This window comes from Mus musculus, chromosome 11 (genome assembly GCF_000001635.26).
Source record: "Mus musculus strain C57BL/6J chromosome 11, GRCm38.p6 C57BL/6J".
Taxonomy (NCBI): domain Eukaryota; kingdom Metazoa; phylum Chordata; class Mammalia; order Rodentia; family Muridae; genus Mus; species Mus musculus.
Genome location: NC_000077.6, coordinates 12,997,227 through 13,002,278, shown reverse-complemented (window position 1 = coordinate 13,002,278; position 5,052 = coordinate 12,997,227). Strand labels below are relative to the sequence as shown.

General features: G+C 45.2%; 1 pseudogene; it reads right to left on the bottom strand.

Annotated features, from left to right (window-relative positions):
* Positions 1-3,699: 3,699 nt before the first annotated feature.
* Gm12004 (predicted gene 12004) lies at positions 3,700-4,809 on the bottom strand (annotated as a pseudogene).
* Positions 4,810-5,052: the final 243 nt, after the last annotated feature.

Genomic DNA, 5,052 nt, shown 5'->3' with positions numbered 1-5,052 from the left:
TCAGGGCTTGGTGGCCCTTCTGAATTTTCTTTTGGATGCCAACTTGTGATTAGAAAATGCTAATGGAAGTTAGCAATATTATGGTTTCTGAAAAGCCATTGCTTGCAGATGGCACAAGTCTATGCTGTTTATAAGAATCTGTGAGCTAGTTTTATTTCTTTTGTTTCAATATTACATTTGTTTATAATTATTTTTCATATGACATGGAGATAATTTTTGAGTTAGCCTGAACCAAAAGGGACATATTCTGAACTTAGATTAAAAAAAAAAAAAAAGGTATTGTAGCAATACAATCACATTTCAAACTCTCTGACACTCTGCATATGTCATCAGAAAGTGATATTGGTTTACCCATAATTCTTTCTCTTTTGCAAAGTAATGATTATTTGCTGGCTCATAGCCCTTACTCCTTGTTCTACAAACTCATTGTGTTAGTGTTTCTATTACTGTGAAGAGACGCCATGACCATGGCAGGGCTGAGGGTGTGTGGGAAGAGGGGAGTGGGAGAGAATGCCCATATCTGGCCAGAGTTCTGGTGCTCTGGGAGGGTGTACACGGGAGGACTGCCAGACGCTTTCCACAAGGCTCCCGGTGGGCATCTGTCTGTGTGAAGCCACTGACCCCACTGGGTAGGGGGTGGACAAGGGGCAGCCCCCAGTACCAGGTTCTCAGTCTCTGGCATCTCACACTGGATACAGTGGAGGAGTTGAGAACAGAATAGGGGTCCCAGGGTGGCATTAGGCCCAGGAGATAAGGGAAGAGGGCAGGGGGAGAGGGGGGCACTGGGTGGTTGCCACGCAGGTGAGAGTCTTTAGTCCGGGCCTTGATGAACAGAGACAGTCTGTAGTTTTAGAGCTTTATTGTAGGAAGGCAGCAGGAAAGAGGAGAGAGAGACAGAGACAGAGACAGAGACAGAAAGAGAGACAGACAGAGAGGCAGAGAGAGAGAGAGTAGGAAGGCAGCAGGAAAGAAAGAAGAGAGAGAGAGTAGGAAGGCAGCAGGAAAGAGAGGAGAGAGAGAGACAGACACAGAGAGAGACAGAGAGAGACAGAGAGAGAGAATAGAAAGGCAGCAGGAAAGAAAGGAGAGAGAGAGCAGGAAGGCAGCAGGAAAGAGAGAAGAGAGAGAGACAGAAACAGAGAGAGAGACAGAGAGAGAAGCTGTGGCCAAGAGGAGACAAGGGGGAAGGGAAAGAAAGATAGTTAGAGAGTAAGAAAGGTGAAGGCTTAGAGAAAGAGAGGTAAAAGCTTAGAGTGAGAGCTTAAAAGAGTGAGGAGGGCCAAACAGCCCCTCTTATAGTGGGCTTGTTATCTTGCTGTTGCTAGGTAACTGTGGGGTGGAGTCTAGCCAGAATGCCAGAATGACATTGTCTAAGTGACTGCTAGGCACTTGTCTCTCTTGTGGGGGCTTTGGGGTCAGTAACTTCAACAGGATCCAGGGGTCCAGGGGACTTGATCAAATGCCTACCATTCCATATAGGTGGAAATTACCACCCATCAGGTACCACCAGGGTTCAAGACCAATTGGAGACTAGGCTGTCTGCACATAGCCCATTGCCCCATAGACCATGACAACTATTTTAAGGGAAAACTTTTAATTGGAGGTGGTGGCTGAAGTTCAGAGGTTTATTCCATTTTCATTGTGGCAGGAAGCATGGTGACATGCAAGCATATGTGGGGCTGGAGAATAAGATGAGAGTTCAATATCCAGATTAGCAGGCAGCAAGAAGGAAGATATGGAACCACTAAGCTGTCCATGAGCTTCTGAGATCTCAAAGCTCAATTCCCAGAGACACACCTCCTCCAACAGACCCTCAACTACTTCAAAAGCCAAACAACCTTATAGTGCCCTACAGGGACCATTTTTGTTCAAAACACTATAGTCATAATTTCTATACAATACTATATAATATTATATGTTCTATATAATTCTATATGTTGAATCACATTTATTTTCAACAATAATTGCATATTTATGCATTGTTCTGTCTTGTCCGAAAAAATAAATGTAGGAACTATTAATACTATTTGAGTATTATTACAAAAATAATTACCTCCATTTTGCAAATACATTTTCTTTGAATCCCAATTATTTCTTCCCCAAATTATCCAAATGTATGCTATATCAATTTTCTTTCCCACCACTCATTGCATATGAGGGTCAAAGTAAATAACTCCAGCTCACTGCCCCATGTTCAGGTCTTCAGTTTGGGTGCAGCAGACCCAGGAGAGCCTCTTCTCAGAGCTGGTTTTCATTTCAAACCCATATCATTGTCCTTGTCATAGTTTGGTGTGCAATATTTTCAGGCTCAAGATAGACATCTGTTATTGTAGCTGTATTTCAAACAACTTTATCTTTAGATATACTTTTAAGCCTCCAGGGTCAAAATCTTGAAGAATGTACTAAGTTAAGGGAAGGAGCACTGCTTGAAGGGCAACATATAACTGCCATTTCACTAAACCAGCATAATCCCTCATAATAATCTAGGCACTTGTCCTTATTCCCTCAGATAAATATAGACTTAATTCTTCATCAAGGAAACTTCTCTTTACAGTAGGTGGAAGCCACTAAAGAAAATGGCAACCAATCAAAGGCAAAGTTGTGGAACCCAGTTCCAAAAGATACTTCTACAAAATACTCCATGTACAACAGCTAAGTTTAGGGTTAGTGTGGTTCTGTGTCCACTCCTGCACAAGGCTGGGCTGTTCGGGGAGACAAGATGTGGGACGTTTTGACCACACTTAACCCACGCTGGTGCTGGGCAGGTATTGGGCCATAGGAAAGCCTCGGGTCACCGCTCCTGGAGTAGGGAAGAGCAGTCTGAGGTCCTGGGGACAGCTGGTGCTGGCTCCAAGGTGCCCATGTCTGTACAGAGGCTGAGACTCTCTGGTTCTCAGGCTTTTGGGCACCCAGGTGCCGCTGGAAATCACAAAAGAGCTGAGAACAGAGTGGGAGCCCATAGGCTGTATGCCCCGGGGCCAGGGAATAAGGAGGGAGCTCCAGCTTGTTGATGGCTGGCTTGGGCTTGAGCTTGGTTGTGGCTGCAAGTACAGAGAGGCCTTTCAAGGGAGGCTAGACAGCGGCTCTTTAAGCGAAGGCCTTCTCCATTGCTTCCCACAGCAGATCTCAGAGAAAAGAGGCAGTTTATAGTTTTATGGCATTTACTGTCATAGTGGAAGTGGATGAGTAAAACCGTGCCCTATTTCTCAGGGTGGGCCTTATGTCTTATGTCTTAATGTCTAGAAAGAGTTGTGACACAGACTGGATTGATATGTCATCACTGCTTCTCTGTCTCAAAAGTTATATGTGTATGCAAAACTTTTCATCATTACTTTGGGCTAGTTGAGTTTTGATAATAAAAGTTACTAAATAATTTAAAAGTAGAAATTCTTTTTTAATTCTTATTCCATTTACATTAATACACAATAGGTGAATTGCCACAGCATTTGCTGGATGAAAGTACCCTTCATCCAGAGCCACCTACTAACAGTGAGCAGGCAATGACAGCAACAGACAATGTTGGATTCATTCACAGGAAGTTAACAGTGCAGCCATGAAGGAACAGCTGGTCTTCTATGCCAAGTCTACTTTTTTTTTTTCTTTTCACTTTATTCTCCTTTTTATGTATTCTCCTGCTCCCAGATCTGGAAACAATGAGATGTGCACACAGCAGATGTGCACACAGCAGCCCAGCTTTGAGCCATATTTTCTGTTTCATTTTTCTCCAACTCACGCTAGGCTCCTTGCCCAGGTATTGGGATAAGAAAGCAGAATATACAAGGACCCACCATCTTTGCCCCTAGCTGTGAGAGCCATCCTGAGAAGATCAGAAGGAATTCCAATGAGGGATGAGAGCGGCTTCAAGGTCATCTTCCCAATATACCCACTGATTTGATCAGATTTGGGTGGTGTGCTGGCCAGGAGCTGGTGACTGCAATGCCTCCAACTGACTGAGAAGGGCAAGGATGTGAGGCCGCTGCTGGGGATCCACAGTCATCATAGAAGCCAATAGCTGTCACAATGCTGAAGAATGCCTGGGGCTTTGTGGGATGCTGAGATCACTCTGCACAGCAAGGACCACACTGTCACCCTTCTGGAACACCATATCGAAAGGGCCTTCCCCAAACATCATGGCATGAAGTACACAGTCTAGACACCAGACTTCAGTCTGCTCATCGATGACGTAGTAGCTTTGCACAGAAAAAAGTTCAGGTGCTGGGTAGTAGATGGTGCACAGCTGGGCTGCCCAGTCCTGGAACAGTATCCCCAGAACTGTAGAGCTAGGGCCTGACAAGAGCCCTCCACTTGAATGCATGCTTGATTCATTGAACCCAAGTCCATTAAAACTGGCTGCCCCTCATCACCAAGTAAAATATTGGTGGGCTTCAGGTCCCTGACTGCATAACCTTTGGCATGAATGGACTCAAGCCCTCTGCAGATAGCCAGCAACAAAGGTAGGATTTGGTCTTCAGTGAGGAAATTGCCTTCGTCCTTCAGCCTTTCTATCTCATTCCACGGTGTACCTCTCCCTCCCCCAGTTTCTGGACGAAGAGCTAACGCTTATTGTCAATGATGACAGTTCCCGGGGAGCAGACACACAGTGCATGGCCCATGACTTCTTCAAGGATGGTCTTTCTTCCAGGGAGAGTGGGCTCTTCCAGGCCATGGGGTGGGGTCCCGGCGGATCATGCAGGCGGCTTCTTTCAACCAGGGCCCATCTTCGGCCAGGTCCATCTCTCGCACCCGTCAGGCATGGGGTGGCAGCACAGGCGGTGCGGAACTCGAGCCTAACTCTGGCCAAGTCCACCCTCCGTCGCTCAGGAACGAGCGTATGGTCTGCCAATATAAACTCCACGCTGACCTGGCTCTGGGCTCCCAATTCTACTTTAAAAATAATAATAATAATAATCTGAGTTCTCTAAAGTGTGTAATTTTCCAGGTGGAAATAGATTCAAAACAAGTTATGTAATTACTAATAGGCAATGTCTTTGCGAAGTTTAAAAATATCACTTAGTATATAGCATGAAAACTCAAGCTTCATCACCAAAGCAG